The sequence below is a fragment of the Grus americana genome, chromosome 1 (assembly GCF_028858705.1).
Source record: "Grus americana isolate bGruAme1 chromosome 1, bGruAme1.mat, whole genome shotgun sequence".
NCBI lineage: Eukaryota > Metazoa > Chordata > Aves > Gruiformes > Gruidae > Grus > Grus americana.
Genome location: NC_072852.1, coordinates 45,682,959 through 45,702,635, shown reverse-complemented (window position 1 = coordinate 45,702,635; position 19,677 = coordinate 45,682,959). Strand labels below are relative to the sequence as shown.

Here is a 19,677-nt window from a genome sequence, read left to right as displayed (position 1 = left end):
ACAACAGACTTATTTCCATAGGAGAGACTTTGGCTGCAGAGAAGAAAAATGGTCAGCAGACTGTGCTGTGTACTCCATGGCTGTCAACATTAAATCAAACCCTCAGTTTAATAAAAGCAAATCGGATGGGCCATTGTTAATCTGACACATAAAAAGACCTCAAAATTTTTTATTATTAGAAATCAATAATGCGTTCTCAAAAAAAAAAAAAAAGTGATTTAAATGAATAAACCAACTGAATAAATATAGAATCATTTTGGTTGGAAAAGACCCTTAAGATCCTAGAGTCCAACAATAAATCTAACAGTGCCAAGTCCACCACTAAACCATGTCCCTAAGCACCACATCTCCACACCTTTTAAATACCTCCAGGGATGGTGACTCAACCGCTTCCCTGGGCAACCTGTTCCATTGCCTGACAACCCTGTCAGTGAAGAAATTTTTCCCGATATCCAATATAAACCTCCTTGGCACAACTTGAGGCCATTTCTTCTTCTTGTATCCCTGGCTACTTGGGAGAAGAGACCAATACCCGCCTGGCTACAACCTCCTTTCAGGTAGTTGTAGAGAGCAATAAGGTCTCCCCTCAGCCTTCTTTTCTCCAGGCTGAACAACCCCAGTTCCGTCAGCCACTCCTCACAAGACTTGTGCTCTCTAGACCCTTCACCAGCTTCGTTGCCCTTCTCTGGACATGCTCCAGCGCCTCAGTGTCCTTCTTGTAGTGAGGAGCCCAAAACTGAACACAGTATTTGATGTGCGGTCTCAGCAGTTTAGCTTATTAAAGATGGAGTGGGTGGCAGTATGTCTTGTTAAAATTGCCTGATAGTTTTGACTCCCTAAGGAATGCTGAGAAGTTTTTAAGCACTGGAATGCAGCTTAATTTCATTTCTCTAACACTGAAGTAGTTCTGATTATCATTCTGTTTGGTATGCAATATAAAGTGCCCTGTTTCACTTCTTACTGCACATTTAAACTATGGCTTGGTTTTCATTGTAGTTTAGATACACTAAGTCTATCTGTCAACAATGAAACATAGATTTTCATGGCCAGAACTTGTCTAAACAGATGACACAAAAGTACAATTTTGTTTGTTTGTTGAAGCAACTGGGGTTTTTACATAAGAGAAGAATTTCAGCTTCCTTGCAACACTGAAATGACACAAATTACAACATGGTTCTTCTGTTACCTTCTGAAATTAATACATTTTCTTGTAATATTTGCATAGATTCTAAAGTCCTGTAGAGCATAAACATTAAATATTTAATCATATGCAAGTTATGCTATGCTGGCTGGAAGCAAAACGTTACATAGGAGATGCTCTATGCAAATTCGTAATAGGCAATGCTGAGCACTTCTGGACAGGTGCATGAGTTCCCTCACTTCCTACTAGGTTCTTTTTCTTTAATGCATTCCAACTCTGTCACAAGTTATCATTCATGTTGTTGCTCTGTTTAGCATTTCTTCCTATCCCTAATACTTTTTATCTTGGAGGTGCAATGACCCTTGAAATCTAATTTTCTGTGTAAAAATTTTAAAGGGTGATGTGAACTGACATATAGGAGAGCGGATCATGAATGCCTAAGAGACTCAGGATACCTGTTGTCATCTTACTTACTAAGTCCTATAAAAGGGATATAAATGATAACTGCCAATGTATTTCATACAGATCATTACTGTCCCCCAGCTAGCATTTACATCCCCACCACGTGCACTTTGGTGACTTAGTAGAAAAGGTTACAACAGGATTTTGTGTATGGAAGTCAAAACAATGTAACTACAACCGGGAGATATGATGTAGATCTATTTAGATTCAGAGCTATCAAACAAATAATAAACATAAATGATTGTATGTATGTCTCTTCAAACTGAAAGAAGACAATGTGTTTTAACCAGAGGAACAGTATTAGTATGGCGCTAATAGGACTACAAGACAGACGTTAGAAATTCGGTCTTATGGAGGCGGGGTGGTGGTGGTGGTGGTCAGAAAAGGTCATCTAATACAATGCTTCCCACTCTTCACTGTTCAGACTTGATTTCATTTAATCAAGCACTTTTTCATGCTTCATTATAGTACTTAGCTCCTGGTGAATGAGTAACAGATTTGGAAGGTGACAGGCTCACTCAATGTTTGTAATGCCATTGAGAGAAGCTTTGACCCAATAGTCCATCCCAGTCTCGTCACGCTAACTCTAAACTACTGTGTGGGTCCCTTCAGACTGAGGGTGTAGATTAACAGTGAAGGTGAGGAAGGAGCAGTGAAGCTTCATGGCTGCTGTAAGATAAAAACAGTTCAAACTGCACTGCAGATGAAGTAATTAATGCAGCTAAGTCATATGCTGGCTTTGCATTCTTCTCCCCTTACCCCTCCTTGACTATAAATTGCAGTGACAAACCCAGAAGCAGAGATCCAAGTCGCCTGTATGCTTCCTGGCTCACAGGTAGGAATTCAGTTTGATCCAGTGTTCTGCCTTCTAAATGGGATGTGAGGGATGATCATATACATATGAGAGCTATATGTGCAGCTCCACTGCTTGCGCTGATTTTGATGCTGCCAGCGTGGATTTTTTAAGAAGTAGCTGTCCCTTCTCTGCAGTCGCAAAATACAGTTATGCAGAAATTCTTGGTCTACATCTTATTCTTCAAGGAGTGTGCTAAATTAAGAATTGGAAACTGCATTGATCCCTTTTATCCCTATCAATGCTTGGCAGATCTGTAATTTTATCAGATGTGACTCTCTCCTCCAACCCCACCCCATCCCCCTGCCAATTGAATTGTTCTATTTGTTATGTTGGAAAGAGATACTGTTTATAGCATAAAGCAGGATTTCATAAAGTGATGGTAAATAAGCCTGAATTTTTGTGTGTACTATAGGGATTTGCTAAACGATGGGAAACACTTAAGATTTTTCCTAGTGATTAAACGTTTGAGGTTTTGGGGGTTGTTTGCGTTGCTTTTTAGAAAGAAATGGCTGCACACTTTCACCTCATGCCTTTTTTTTTTTTTAATTCTAAATCATACCTGTCAATTAAAATTTTCTGTATCAATTCACATCAGCCTTTGCTACAGAGCCCCAACTCTTACACTTCTTTCTCATCTTTTCCAGTGGGTGAATGAGGCATGCTAGGTTAAAAGCTCTGAGTACCTCTTTTTTATTCCCCAAGATGGTTTCTTTTCAGTTGACCTGTTACAACTTTTATCCCCTAATCATGGTGGCTGGGAAACAGGATGTAAGTTGGGAAACAGGATGTGAGTTGGTAATCGGGAAGAGTGTATCTCCTTTTATCGTTCTGCTCCCCATTTAAGAATTCTTATAAAGAATCTACTCTTCATACAAAATTAACTTTCTTAATTAAGAAAGTTTCAAATTTTAATTTGGAATTAACTTGCTTAGTTTGCATGGTGCTTTTTTAGTTGTAGTTTTCTGAAAATAGCATTAAAACATTATTTTTATTGTATAGCATTAATAATTATTATATAATTATGTTAGATATTTCTTCTGTGAGCTTCAGATAAAAAGTAAACATGTGAGTTTGGGAATTGCTTCATTTAAAACATGGAGAATTTTAGAACCGCTCTTCTGCTCCAAAAGCTACTTAAATCTTTCTTCTCTGCTTCTACTTATTATGTGATTCTAAAAAATTTGCCTTAGGCCCCTCTCATCCCACTAGGAACAGGAAGGCACTAAAGCAAAGGCAAGCCATGTCAAATGCCACACAAAATGGAAGTGTATCAGTAGATAATGCTAGTCCTGTCAGTTCATTTTTGTGGTAAGAGGAGTTTATGTGACAGCGTTCATCGCTGATGAATGCTGAAATATAAAAAATTTGAGTTTGGACAGGAGAAGAGAAAGCATGAGGCTCAGATTATATCTGGCCTTGTTCATTAATATTATGTGTAAACCTAACATTTTCTTCCTTGGAAAATGTTTCATAATGTTGCTTTTTTAAAAATGTGTTTACGTGAGTTGAATGTTTATTGTATTTCTTGGTCTTTAATTGACATTTCCTGGTACATCAGTTTTGCAGATAAATCAACCTCTTACACTTAGTCAGGAAAATGCATTGACTGCATAATATTTATCACATTTTAAGAACATATTGATGTTACTGTCAGTTTTGCCTGACCATATGCTTGAACTTGAATAGACTGATGTAATTCCTGTCATCTTAATGTGTTAAATATAAAAGTTTTAATGTGGAATAGACTACAAACTAGGCAGGGAAAATTCTAAGGATTTTTTTAAAGCCATCTTAAACACAAGAGGATTGTTGAAGTCAGGTAGCCTCAGTTCATGTAAACAACTTGTAGGGAGAAGCAGTTGCAATGGCTGCATCATTCTGATTTTCTATGTGTCCTAGTTTTGGCTGGGATGGAGTTAATTTAGTGGGTATAGTGCTCTGCTTTGGATTTAGGATGAGAATAATGTTGATAACACACTGATGTTTTTGTTGTTGCTAGGCAATGTTTATACCAAGTCAAGGACTTTTCAGCTTCTCACACTGCCCCACCAGTGAGGAGGCTGGGGGTGCACAAGAAGCTGGGAGAGAGCACGGCCAGGTCAGCCAACCCAAACTCGCCAAAGAGATATTCCGTACCATATGATGTCATGCTCAGTATATAACTGGGGGGAAGCTGGCCAGAGGTTTGGACTGTGGCTTGGGAACTAGCTGGGCATCAGTGGTCTGCGCGTGGTGAGCAATTGTGCTGTGCATCACTTGTTTTGTATGTTTTTTATTATCAGTATTATTATTCTCTTCCTTTTCTGTCCTGTTAAGCTGTCTTTATCTCAACCCATGAGTTTTGCCTTTTTTTGTCCCAATTCTGTCTCTCATCCCACTGTGGGGGCAGGGGGAGTGAGCGAACAGCTGTGTGGTTATTTTAGCTGCTGGCCAGGTTAAACCACAACATATGTGTGCCCACCTAAATTTAAAAAAAAAAAAAAAAAGAGGCAGCCCATTACTGAGAGACTGTTCAGGGAAGATTTCAGTCTCTAAAGTATTGCTGATGTTAGTCTGATCCCTAGTTACAGCTGCAACACTGCAATGTGTCTCTAGCATTTTTCTACACCTGTGCCTATTTTGTTCACCAGTAACAGACCTAGAAGTGTTTTTATGTATTCATCCTTTACCGTGGTGAGCCTTTCAGCATTGTAAATTGTTCCATTTTATGGAAGAATAGAATGGCAGCTCTGTCAGTTGTTGGCTCCACTATGATTTGAGTACTTTGTGTGTACTGGTGTATTCCCCCACTGATAAATGAAATGGATTTGCTGCAGTAATTCTTTCATACTTAAAGTAGATCATAACATTTGAAGGTGAGTTTTATTTGCTTCAGTATAAAATTATAACTTTATTTCGTTATCCTGCATCTGTTTCACTATTAAAAAGTCCTATAGAAAATCAAAGCATCTATAAAATTGATGATTTTTGCTTTTCTGTAGAACTTGATAGTTGATTCTTGAAGACTAAAGATTCAGGTTCTACATTCTGTGATCACCTGTTGTTTGATTCCTAGCAATTTTTTTTTTCTTTTTTTTTCATAAAATTAAGGACTGATTATGCTAAAAAAGGATTCCTTTTGAACTTAGTATCAAAACTCATGGAACGGTTGAGGACAGAAGGGACCCCGAATGACCACCTAGTCCAATCACCCTGCTCAAAGCAGGGTCACCTAGAGTACGTTACTCAAGACCATATCCAGTTGAGTTTTGAATATCTTCAGGCACAGGGATGCCTTAACCTCTCAGCAAATTGTTCCAATGTTTGATCACCATTACAGTAAAAAAGCTTTTTTCTTCTGATGTTTAAACAGAATTTTTTGCATTCCACTTTGTGCCCATTTTCTCTTGTCCATTCACTGTGCATCACTGATAAGAGTCTGGCTCCATCTTCTTTTCACACTCTCGTTCAGTATTTGTACACATCAGTAAGATCCCTCCTGAGTCTTCTCAAGACTAAACAGTCAGTCTGAACTCTAAACAATTGAGATGGTACTGTTCATGTGTGTACCTTAGAATTTGCTGGAAAATAACAATTTCAGTGAAGACATGATATTTTCATCTACTTGGTAATTTTCTCTTTGGCATTGTGCCTGTACATTGTGGATGATGTTTGCACAGCTGTTAGGAATTGCTCACAAAGAGACTTGCAGTAGGGAATCTAGCTCATAATGTTAGGTACAGAAGACTTTATCTTTTCAAAATCTACAGATTTTCAACCCAAAAGATAAAAAGAAAAACTTTTTAAAGTATTTTAAAACCCATCCTTAGTAATGTTAGTTCATTGTGTTCTAGGAAATTTTTAAGAAATACATCTACATTTGCTGTGGAATTTAGGGAAACTACTCACGTCTGCTAGATGCTTTGCAGTGAACAGGGAGATGATTTCTTCACCAAAGACATGCTGTTAAGATAGGACGGTGGGTTGAGGTAGCAAGAGGAATTTAACTTGCCGGTGTTGATTGGCAGAAGACAATATTGATCACAAAGGTAATCCAGGTGTGCCCACATCAGCCATTGCACAAGTTTTTATTCTTATTGAAACAAAATGGAATTTTATTAGTAGATTGAAGTAAAATCACAGAAATTTGTGGTGAATTCCTGTAAAAAATGAGAAACAGCTTCAGATGAAACTCAAAGATGTAGATTATATAATGTCACAAGTAAGCAGAGTTTTGTATCACGGTATGCTTAATGGTCAGCTCCCATTGAATCACCCGTAGAATTTCAGTTAGGAATTTGAGTAGCTATCTTACTAGTGCTGTAGCTTGAAAGAGGGAGAAATCAAGAAACATCATTCTTTTTGGAAGCTAAATGCATAATGAATGAAGCAATTACCTTTCACACTTAGGTGCACAAGTGATGGGGGGTGGGTGACTTTTTTGGGGGTTATTTTTTTTTCCTCCTAGTTTAGGCAGTCTCTGTTATGTTGCTATAGCCCAACTTAATGGATTATCTCCTGTTGCATTCAATCTTCAGCTCAATATCTGGTATTATGTGCCTGCTACCTTACTTACCAATGGGTAATTTCACAATGTGTTTAAGACAGTTCTGACCAATAAACCTCTCAAAAGTGAGTGTGTGTGGGAAGGCTCAAGTGAAAACTGTGTCTGAATATGTTTGCTGTGCAAACAAGAAATACTTAGAGAATTTCAGGAAGAAGTGTTTCTGCTGATTCTGGGACACGTTTTTTTTTTCTTTGATAGCCGAATCATTTCCAGCCAAACGTTGGAGGCTCCCTTCTGGTCTCTGTTTCTTGATGTCTTTCTCATGGACACTCAGAACAGGAACAGGAATTTGAACATAAATTATTTCCCGACATGGAGCTCAGAAGCGAACTTAGAACTAGGTTCCTAGTTCTGCATGCTGATGGAAATGGGTGGTTATATCTGATATATCCTTAAATTACAGCTCAAAGAGAAGGAAAAATACAGTGTGAGGACCATCCATAAGGTGGGGGGTTTTTTTGACTTGCAGATGCCAATGTTCATTTTTACAAAAGGAAGGAGAATTTGTATTCACAAACCAGTTTCTAATGCTATTGTATGGTTGTGAGATAGAAATGATTAAGCAGAGCAACAAAGAGAATTAAACATTAAAGGCTGCTGGGTGTTCTGTTTCTGTAAACACTTCTGTATTCTGAATTAAATAGCATGCAGCTTTTCAAAGCCAAACTGTTCTAACTTCTGGGCCAAGTAGTGATGAAACTTACTGAGATGTAGATGTCCTATTTGATACAAAGTTCAGGTGAATTGCATATGTAACGATCTGCTTAAGGTCTGATCCAAGACCTCTTTTGAGCAACCTGTCACATTTCTGAGATGTCCTGGCAGGAACAGCCGGATTGAATGAACACAGATTCCTGTCTATTGGAGAACATTGTAATTAGCATTTCTGCAATTTGGCCATAGATTTGAATTAGCCCACACTATCTTTCTGTTATTTTTAGTGACACACTTATCTTTGCTCTGTGCTTTAGAGTTGTAAAAAGCTTTTAACCACAGAGTGGGCTCAGTGGAATATTCTTTTGCCTTAGCAACTTTGGCACTAATGTAGCGAAAAGCATTAGGAGTGGGAAAGATGGAGCTGCAAACTCCTGCAAACTCCTGTACTTCAGCCCTGGACATCCCTGCTACCTAGGGGAGCCCAGTATTTCCTAACTTAGATGTGCCAAAAGCCATTATGAGCACTGGAGCAGCACAAATTTAGGAACATGCAACGACCTTGGCTCTCACCTCCCTCAAGCCTCTCAGAAACAGTAGTAATACCATACAGCGAGATTGCCTTGTATTTCCGGAGCCCATACAGGCACAAGCTGACCTCCGTGAGAGCTGGTGGTGCTCATGACACAGATCTGAGGCTGGGATGTAGAGGCTCTAGACTTGTTTTCGATCTCCATCCTCATTGCTTAATACCTTAATCTATTTGAATGCTGTTAAATATAAACATGGATTTATTCACCAAACTTCATAGTTCTGCTGATGTATTTGTAAGCAATGTTCATTTGAATAAAGGAAGACACACCAAACACTAATGAATATTATGGGAACTTCCTCATCAACGTTCCATTGTCCAGAGGAAAGAAAGTTCATGCACATTTTATGGGGCAGATATGAAATGGTGTCTTAAAACAGGCAATGATCAGATTTGTTTGTTTTGCTTACAAACAAAAAAGAAATCTCAAATGAACAAGGAAAAAATCTCCAATTAACTTGAAGTTTAATTAGAGTATAATAAGAGTATGTGAATTACTGCTCATCTGCATTTTGTACAGTTTTTCACATTTCTTTGTCTTCTTACGTCGAATCAGAGTAGATTGCCTCCAGTTCTACTTGTCCAAAAATGTGAGTAATAAAAATTGAATAAGCATAGTGTGCTGAAATATCTCTGCATAGATGTTCATACCCACTGAAAAAGAAAGGACATTATATTAGAAAGGCAAACAGCCATGAATAATCAAACAAAACTCTATGTATATTGCGACTTAAGCAGAGTGAGAGAGAGAAAAAAGAATCATTAGCAAAAGAACAGCTGGCAGAAACACATGTTTATTCTTTATGTCTCTCATGAGATATACAGCTTTCTTCTCTTACTGGGAAATTTAGATTGATACTGTCATTTGTAATAAAAACAGTTCATGTAGCTTAACTTCATTTGATGTATATACAGGAAGATAGTAAATTCTTTACAGTTCTTCAGGACAGTAATATATATTAATAAAAAGGAACATGTATTAAAAGCCACATAGTGATATTTACATACTGAATCTTGTAGATATATTTTTTTTTTTAAATGAAAATCTGAAACAAGCATACTCCTGTCCCTGTCTGAAGCAGGATGGTGTAGGGAGGTAAAATTATTTTCTCACAGCTTAGTGATTTAACCCTAGTCTTAGTTTCTTTAACCTATTCCGCTTTAGTTATAGCCCTTCCTTGAAACAAAATTGCAAAATATGCTGAGACTGTGATTTGGTTTTATTTCTAAAGATCTGTGAACTTATTTTTGTTAATGGTCACAAACAGAGTTTCTATATTGATCATTGAACTGGAGTGAAGGATCACTAATAAAAGATACTCTGTGCAGTGTGAGAAGGCTGTAATATTTTTTTACCATTAAAAACTTAAGAGGATAGATCTTCTCATTATCTTTTAGTAGATACATAACATATAATTAAAGATGCTATTAAAATTATTTAAAAACTCTGTAACTTCTGTCATGTTGCCCAAAGATGGAAAAGCATGCTTGTATGAATAAAGTATCTATCAAGAATTTATGATCTGGACGGTGCAACTTACTGGACTGGTGGTCAAAAACGAGTGGTTTGACATGCCATAATTTACCCGGCATCCTGCCTGACTAAAGAGAATACAAACTATTGCTGTACATGGTGTGTTTAGTTTGCTGTACATATTTTGAGGATGATACAGGAAAATACTTCAGGATCTATTAATTTATTCTTCAGTATTTAAAATTGCATGACTTTGAATTATGTATGATATTGATGTGTGACTGGGCAAAATCTAGCTTTTTTTTTTATAAAGGAAACCCCAAATACCTCTGAAATGCCTATTTTAAGTCATTATGCCTCCTCAGCATAAAATGTGTTCTTGACTAGAAAGATTATTCTTTTATAACAAAAAGCCTTCCAAGGGCTAAACTACATGACTGAGGAATCACAAGTGGACTTGCTTCCTCTCTGCTCCCCCATCCCATCTGTTTTGCCTGTTATATTCTGCCTGTGTAATGCCAGTTACTCTTATGAAAATACAGCTTAAAATCCCTAAAGATGTAGTGAAATCAAGTCCTGAGAGTATAGTAAGTTTAGGGACCTTAGAACAAAAGTGACTTTTAAGTCCCGGGCAGCGTTTCACTGAAGCACTAGAATAACATGAAGCAAATCTGATACAGAGCTCAGAAACTTTAATCAGTCTCATCATTACTGAGTTGAAGAATAAACTGTAAAGTATGTTAGGGAATTTATGTTAAAAGTTTAAAAGTAAAGCAGGTATTTTTTTAAGAAGCTGTCTACTTTTGAATATATGTTTATCTTTACTTTCTAGCACATGAAATGTTTCTCCACTAGTAAGCCTAGTATTTTTTCTGTAAATGTACTTACAAGAAGAGGGTAGATATGGAGTAGGTATGTAAGACTTGAAATTGTTTGCAGGAAAGAAACAGTATGCTCCTAAACACTTAAGGTTCTTAATCCTATCTCTGTTATTTAAAAAATCGTATTAAGAAGTGATCAGTCTTTGGAAAGTGCCACCTCTGTGAAAGGAGTAGAACTGATCTATTGTGATCGCACTTGAAGCGCAGTCAGTCTCCCCTTCGCTCCACCTGTCATCGCATTTCCATACCTGCAAAGGGGAACATACATACCTCCAGGGTATGCAAAATTACATAAAAACACAAAATTGGACAAGTTGATTTCAAATAGAAGCAAACCAGGTTTTAATTCCTTCTTCAACCTTTGTTTTTGCAAGGGTTAATCTTTTGTTCTTTACTTTTGTATACGTTTGTATTTCTTCTCAGTTTTTATGTACTTTATGCCAGCTTTCAATCATATTTAAGATATTTTGATGAGACAAGTGAAACAAGAAGTCCTGACTGAGAGGCAATTTGGAGTAAAATACTACTTAAAGATGTGGTTGAATGTCCTGTCTTTGAGAGGACCTGGGCAATAGCCACTTTGCAATGGAAATAATGATATTTTTCTACCATATTACTGTAAAAGCAAATATATGAAACCCTTCCAGACAACTGCATATATCTTGGTAGCTTGTTTTGCAGGACTGTAAATATTGTTTCCTATTGGTGATATTTGAAAGTGAGGATGATACTTAGCAAAAATGCAACTAATGAAGTTTTGGTTCTTGCTGAGACTTCTGGTGTTAAGCTCCAATACAAACCATGAGTTCGTTTATTCTATTGATGGGAAGCAAGATAGGTATCCCCTCTGTCCTGCTGTCCTTTGGAATTATTAACACAAAAATTTCTGAAGGGATTTTCATCACACACTTTCAAAACAAAATATTCTGGTGAAAAGTGCAAGTATGGCAACATGGAACCACAGATGTTAATTTCTCCCAAAGTTATGAAAATGGGAGGGGGTGAAAGGCCATTATAATTAGAGACAGTTTAATATTGTTTGTCAAAGGTATTATTCAAGAAAGTATTTGTTATCGGATAATTTGAAACTCACATATGACTATTTCTATAGCTCATCAGAGGGAGTTCTCATATTATTTAGTGAATAAGAATTATGTAAATTGAATACTTTGGCTGATTTTTTAAATTATTTTTCCCCTGTTTTTTAAATTGTTTCATGTAAAAAAAGCTTTACCTCCTTGTAAATCAGGAGCTACTGGGGCTTATTTGAAATACATAAAACTAAAAATGCTTGACACCTCCAAATCATGTTGTGCATGAAGACTAATAAAGACTGGTTTTTGCACTGGCAATCATTTAGTAATTCTGATTTTTAAAGCAGAAGAAATGGACGGGTTAAATGATCTTTCCAAAGACACATAACATTACTGAAGTAAGACCTAGATCCATGCACTAATTGTTGCCTTAAAAAGGGATCTTCTTAATGAAAGGCAGAGTTTTTTCAAATGTAACCTTTACTTTGAAATTCTGTCACTTTCTGGCTAAGGTAAGCACCATGTTAATGCCTCTGATTTCAAATGTAGTACAATGTAAACAAGTATTAGATTATTCACAACTACTTTCATATAATATGAATGAAAAGTAAATAGGCTAAGATGGGATGCATATGGATGTCTTAGAATTACTGTTCCTGTAAGTGAAGACTTTACCAAGACTTGTGTTCCAGTCCCTTCCTCCTCTGTGTCCGTAGTCTTTTCAAGTTGCCTTGTGACTGTGACCCTACCAGTCTGCTCATGTGCAGAGTGTTTGTCCTGTGTTGGATGATTTATTTTATTTATTTTTTTTCTCCCAAGGAAAGTAACTTTTGGCATTTGATGGAAATTCCTCCTGGTTGACTGGGCAGTCCTTTACTGGAAAAGGCTGGCTCCTCATTTGCCAGGCAGCTCTTCACCACACTGACCTCTTGGTTGTGTCCACTTACACCATGCCAGGAGGTGCAGGCCAGAGAGCCTGTGTAGCTTCCCTGCTGCATAAGCACTCAGGTGGATCCTTTGGGAAAGGTACTGGGTGCTCAACTTCCTTCCCTGGCAGTTACTAGGAACTTCTTTTTCCTTCTCAGAGCAGTTCTGGTCATAACTTGACAATTCCTTCATTGAAAGAAGAAGAATATCTTCTTCTTCAACAGTTCAGATCTGTTGGGGGAATTGCTAGCTCCTAAAACTGGGCTTTGAGAGCTGGCCATGAGTCTGTTAAGGCCAGCAAATGTACTAGTTGGAGATTTCAGTGGATTGTGAGAAACATCTGGAATGAGTGACTGTGCTGTTATGACACGAGCCAGCTGTGCGTTACCCATTTGCTGTGATTTACATACGTCTCTTTCCAACCTTTTCTTGTCAGCAGCTGTTCCTGGGATGCAGTGAGCCACTATCTAGCGGTACCCAGAGCAGGATCTGCCAGGTTTCCCTCACAAATGATTAGGCAGGAACTACTGCCAATGCATTGCACCTTTCCTTCAGGTCTGCCGCCATGGGGCGCAAGGGTATTATTCTTGTGTAGGTGATACGTTCCTTCTAAAGACCAATTTCTCTTCCTAACAGGCTGGGTGAAATTTGTGGCTGTGCCAAAACTGCATTGCTTTCTCTTAATCAAAGACATGCCAAGACAGGATGCTCAGGGGTAGGATTTCATTGTAGCTAATGTTTTGGTTTTGCTTTCAGACTGAGATGAATTTCTATTTAAAGTTGTGCTTCCAGTGGTTTTTAATAAGGTGTAATGTTTAGGCTACTCTGAAAACCATGCTATGTTTGCTTCCAAATAAACATCATTTCCTAGTTGGTCGTAACTAATACATAGCTAAGTTATTTGGAGGCATTACTAAGAATTGCACATGATTAGGGATTTTATAGTGATGTATTTTTCTTGCAAACTGGTGCTTCATTAAACACATTACTTTGCGATGTGATTGCTCTATGTCTTTATACTACTTGAGTTCAGAAAAATATAGCTGCAATTGTGTCATTGTGAGTAACTTAGAAATACCGTTATTACTAAGACACTGTAATATTTTCACTGCATTTGTATTATTTTATGTCCTGTGTTCAGTTTTAGCATAAGAAATTCATTGCTTGTATTTCTTCAAATGCAAATGAAGGAATGCATTTTCAAAAAATTGTAAATTTATTTGCTGCTTTACTAGATTATACTACATGGATTGATCCACCGTATTATATTTTAATGAAAAGAAGCATGGATTTTTTTGGTAGTCTGCCTACATTAATTTTGCTTTTGAATTAGATAAGAAAATTAATTGTTGGTTTGAATGTGCATGTTTAGCAGCTTTGTCAAAACAATCAACCCATTACTACAACTTCAGCCATAATCCAGTTTACTTTTTATACACATTGGTGTTTATTTTAAGTCTGTGATTTTTTTAATTCTACTTTTTTTTTCTTTTATATATCTTTCCTTGTTTCATTCTTTTCAGTATTGTATCATGTTTTTTAGCAATCTCCCACCTACTTGCTTTATAGAGGTCAGAAGGACGCATGTGAGAGTACCACCTTTTATAGCTGCCATAGAAACTTTTTAAATTTCAGCACCAGCAAGTCTGGATGTCTTAATTCATATAAATTCTGTATCTATCTTGAAAAAAAAAAAAAAGGAAAATTTTGTTTCAAGAACACGAAATTCCTACCTGAATGGCATAAAATTGGTATAACTCTTAATCAGAGAGACTGCTATCTGGCTAGTATTATTAGAAAAAAAAGATGGAAGCTATCAGGATATTAATTCTTAAAACTGTTTTTTTTATCAAAGCTAGGAGATATGTGATGTTCCTGAACTTGATGTGCCTAATGCATTGATACAGGGAGAGGACTATTTGGATAAAAATAAACTACAAAGCATTATCCACCAGAGCTCATTAAATGTTAAATTTCTTTTGAGTTTGTTCAATAAGTATATAGTGAAAAGGTGGATGGGAGGATATTTGGTTCAGACTCTACTGAAACTAATCTTCTAGATTTTGCATCTAAAATTTCAAATTTTGATATTTCACCTTTAATTAATTAAAAAATACTTAATTTTACTCAAAACAAAAGTTTGTTAAAAAATTATTTTTTTGTTTGTTGGGTTTTTTCCAATTTAAGGCAATTTTGGGTTAGCGCTGATTAGGAATGGACAGGCAGATTTTTTAGAAATGATTTCTCTCCTTTATTTATATGAGTGTAATTACAAAATAAATGGTTTCTGTGATTCCCACTTAAGTTTTGTTACATGGCTATTTTGAATGTGAGAGAAAAAACATTAAACATGTTCTCACCATACCTCATTCAGAATGCAAACATGCAATAACACTAATTAATGTTTCTGGAATTAAGATATTTAATTGTGGTAGCTAACTATAGTTGGTATTTTAGAGTAGTTGGTTTTAAAGCTGCTTGTGTGGTCTTAATGAAACCAAATGGACTATGGACTGGGTTTTCCTGTCTGACTGGTGGTTATTACTCCAGAGACGTGTACCTGGACCTCCCTTCACACCAGTGTGAGGTAAAGCTGTTTCAATCTAGGACCAATGAGGATTGTTTTAGTAGGAAAGAAGGCACAAGATGAGGCATAGGCTGCTAATTAACCTTAATTAGCAGCAATTTGTTTATAATCAGAAGTTTTATAGCCTCCTCTAAGTACTTCAGTCCTCCCTGTGATGGCTCTTTTCAGGAATTTCACTGGATGAGCCCTGTGCAATGCTTTGAATGTGTGTTGTATCTGAATGTTTGTGGCATCTTCTAATGCAGAGAGTGCTAAACCTTCCTTTACACAGAAGGAAAACTCTTTCTTTGTAGCAGTAACTGCATTTTTTTATTGTGTTCTCTGTTACAAAGGTCACACCAGCACCGTACAGACATTTGAGAGGCAGAACTAGACTTGGTCCGCGCTGGTACTTTTCAGTAAAAAAAAAATAATTTTAGCTAGTTTACAAAAGGTATAATGAAGTCCATCCTAAAATCGTTTGAGTAAGAACTCCTCAGGGTTTACAAGGTCTGAGGTCTAGGCTGTGACTTTATTGCTTCTGTTGTGGTGTTCATCTTTTATTTCTCCTCTTGTGGTGTTTATCTTTTTTGCACTTGCTACTTGTGAGATTTGTAGTTGTCTCTTCCAGGAGGTACTGGAGACCTTTTGAAAGAACAGTAACTAACAGAGAAACAGTAGAAAATGGAGATGCAAAGACAGCTAGAGGGATTTTGGAGCTACCTGTAATACAGCATATTTAATACTGGGGGTTGGACTGGATGATCTCTAGAGGTCCCTTCCAACCCCTACCAGTCTGTGAATATCCAGAAATAGTACTTTCCATCCTTGAAAATTTTCCTGAAGGGCTTGAGAATGCTATGCTTATATGGAAATACTTTCTCAAAGGTTCAGGAATAGGGTAAATATTTTGAGTATCAGATGTGAGGTACAGTAGGCACAGAAAAATGAAAGGGCATGTAAACTGTAGAAAAAAGCATGAAAAGAAATATAATATTTTGTATTATATCAGAGACATGAGACCTGAAGAGACTGTTGCATTTAAAGGATCATTTTTTCTTTTGATTGATATCTCAGTTATCATCCTGTTAATCCAGATATAGAGGAATAGCTCAATTACATTGATTCCTGAAACCAGAAAATGCAACCCAAGGAACAATTTAGACTTACCTGAATTAAACTGGAAGGAAAACCAGTAACAGCTTTACAGCACTTCAGTTACAATTCTAAATTCAAAACTTATTTTGGAAAGTAAGACTCTAATACACTTTCTGTGGTGAAAGCAAACATGTATACAAAAATGTATACAAATATTTCTTCTCATTTTACAAATGCTTTCATTTGAGATGGCAGACTGTAGTGGTCTATCTACTGTAAACAAAAAAAAACCCTGAAATATCTCACCAGAAACCAAATTTAGGCTGAGGTTAAAGACTGGAAAAAATTGTATACCTCTTTAGGGTTAGTACTACCATTCGTGTTGCTACTTCCTTTTTAAGTTTTCCTAATTACCATAGCTTAAGAGCATGGGCTTTCATCAGAGTATGTTTTTCTGGTTGGAGGTGAAGGAGAAGGAGTTAAAGCTCCTGGAGCTGAGACCTTCTGGCAGCAGATTTGAGCTTGCTCACCCTACGAGAGCTGGAACAATCCCAGCTGGTAAAGAGTTCATGCACTGTGAATCCAGGCAAAGGAACTGAACTGTAAGTCTGAACTTGGTCCCAAGCTGCTGTCCTTGATGTCATTGTCTTCTGGAGAAAGGATTATTGGAATAGGAGTCATTGTAGTGGCCAGATGAAGACACCGCCACCAAATTGCAGCAGTCAGTAAGCAGAAGCAAGAGTGCTGCCATGGCGGGAAGAGGCACTACCTCCCACAGAGGATGATTCTGAAATCCAGTGTGTGGCTTGGTGAACCTCAGAACAGGTGCATCACTTGAGGTGGAGCAGTCCTTTCCCCTTTCTTGAATCATAGGAGCCTAGGGAAGGAACAGCCTTCAAGCAGATAGCGTTGTTTATGTTACAGTGAATTTACAGCCAGTGAGATAAACAAGGTCCAGCCCCAGATGTCCTCATAGTGATGAATGCCATCTCTCCCTCCAGACTGACTGACCCTCACATAATCTGATTCATATGGATATTGGCACATGGTTTAAAATGAAGTCAAGGAGCAGAGGAAGGAACTAGTACAGCCACAAGTAAAAGAGAAAAGTACTAATGGAAATGTTAGCCAGCAAGTTTATTCTAATGCCTTGGTCTCCTTGTTAGGAGGATAATTGTCCATTACAGGGTTCGCAGGCAGACAATTAAAACAAGATGGCTTTATGGCATTTACCCATCCTGTCATGCTCTCAAACCCTCCAAGTGGCATTTATGTTCTTGAGAATTCAATTTATTTCACAGCATGATTTAGACTCCTCTGTTTCTTTTAAAAGGATAAAGTATTATACTGACATAAAGACTGTAAAATATTGTAATGATATATATGACCCATGGTGTCATCATAGCACATAGTAGCGAGACACAGCTTATCAGTTTTCGCAGTGCATGGGAACTCTTTCTATGTTTTTAGGTGTATGACTTCTGTTAGTTTGTTAATGGCTGCCACAAGGCTGTGGGGTTTCCATTGCTAACCCATCCCTACTGCTTCCTCCGCTCAAAATCCTTTTCTGTCACATCCCCATTCAAAATGCAGAGCTGGTATGAAGGGAATGGTCTATTCCTGCTGATCGCCCTGTCCTCCTATCCATTATCCTTCCGTTGATGCAGTTAACTCTCACCTCAGGTGACCTCCTGGATCTAATAAACGGTTCCTATAGAAATGAGGAAGTATTAAAATAAAAATTTCTTCACTCTGCTCTTTAGTCTGCAAAAGTCTGTGGGAGTGCTAATTTCCTTGATTGTGAAAAAACTTGCATTATTGTCTATTGGAGATCATCAGCTGGAAAGGATTACTTGTTTTCATCCTTTTCCTTCTGTAATACCTTACATGTAACAGCATCCACAGACAGAGGTGCCACTTTTTGACCAAAGTAAACAAGAGGAGGAAGCAATTAGGAAATGATAGAACAGTAGCCTGCCACTGGAATATGCCACTTAGTAGAGGAATGCTTCAAAAATAAAATTCTCTTCTACTTTATCTGTATGACAACAGAAACCAGAAACATAAACGCTTGCTTACTGAGTGAAGAGATTGCAAAGGAATGCTCTGTAACTTTGTCAGCTGAAGTGGTGAATTAAATGCCACATCTTGAATTACTCGCGATATCAACAAACTCACAGTCAGGCAAGGCTAAAAATGTGATAGTCCAGATACCATTTCCGCACCATCCTCTGCCTGAACAGATCACATATGGTCTAGTTGTAGGCAAAGCAGCATTATCCACCAAAAGTCCTCCATATCCTGACAATAACGTTTAAATATGGACATTGTGTGGAATTTTAATAGAATTACAACATACAGGATGCTTTTAGTAGCATAGTGGGGGGTTTTAATTAAATGAAAAAATAATAACATAAAAATCTGGTTTTACTATATCATGTTGGTATTAATGATCTGTTGCTCAACTTGAAGTTTAACCCTAAATATTGGGGGGGAGGGGGGGCGTTGCTGGGTTTTTTTAATGTCCTTCTGGATTGAAAGTTTCAGGCATTGACAGAGTACTGTCAGAAATTCATGTCATGTGTTATCCTAGATCAGAGGACTGCCTGTCAGGAATACCAGTAGATTGATATATGGATATGGAAAGCTGACTGAGGACTTAAAACTTTGGGCATCATGTGTATCACAAATGGTTTTGTTAAAGATACACATTTCTGTTGGTAGCTTTTGGAGAAAGAAGAAGAAGAAAACCCAAAAAACCACTTTCATTTTTTAATTTGGTATAAAATTCTTTTTCTTTTCATTTGACTCCACAAATTAGTCACAGATAGAACATCTAAGTCTCAGAAGATAATTTTGTCCTTTGAGGAAGAGGGTGTTGAAATTGATGTTCTACCTCTTTTTCCTCTTCATTTTCTATGTGTGTATTTTCTATGCAGACTTTTACTGCGGTAATAAATTATCAACATTGTTGCCTTTCAAATCTGTGTTGTTTACTTTTGGCAGGACTCAGGGGTACTTAAAGAGATTAAACAGGGCAATTACTAAGTAAGGTCTCTCAGCACTCTCTCTCTTGCTAATGTGAGAAAATGCGTGCATGCTTCAATTTAAATGAGAGATGTTTTTAATATATCATAGTACCATAGATCATGATGTAAATGTGTTGGAGAAACATGATGGCATATTGGAAAAGGAAATAAGAATGGACATGAAGCAGCAAGGTTGCTAAGAGGAAATATAGTAGATCTTTTCATTGCATGCGTTGTAGCCTTTGAAAAATTCTTATGGAGCTGGAATTGGTGACCATTATTCGAGCCATCCCTGAATCAGTATTTCTTCATTTTCAGGGAGGAATGAGTCTTTTTTTTTTTTTTTTCCTTCCCCCAGGATGTGGAAAGCCTGATTTTGCAAAACATCAAATGAAGTAACTGCTGTTCTAAGCATGG

The 19,677-nt window shown here is 37.2% G+C and overlaps 1 protein-coding gene across 6 annotated transcripts in view; it reads left to right on the top strand.

The window, feature by feature from the left end:
• Nucleotides 1-19,677, top strand: part of PPFIA2 (PTPRF interacting protein alpha 2) — a 355,402-nt gene that overhangs the window by 44,616 nt on the left and 291,109 nt on the right. Inside the window, exon 1 of one of the 6 annotated variants that reach the window (XM_054832794.1) lies at nucleotides 2,430-2,438. The exons of the other annotated variants lie outside the window; for them this stretch is intronic. The gene's annotated coding sequence lies outside the window, so the exon portion shown is untranslated. Of the gene's footprint in view, nucleotides 1-2,429; nucleotides 2,439-19,677 lie in introns of those variants that run through there. 6 annotated transcript variants of the gene reach the window in all.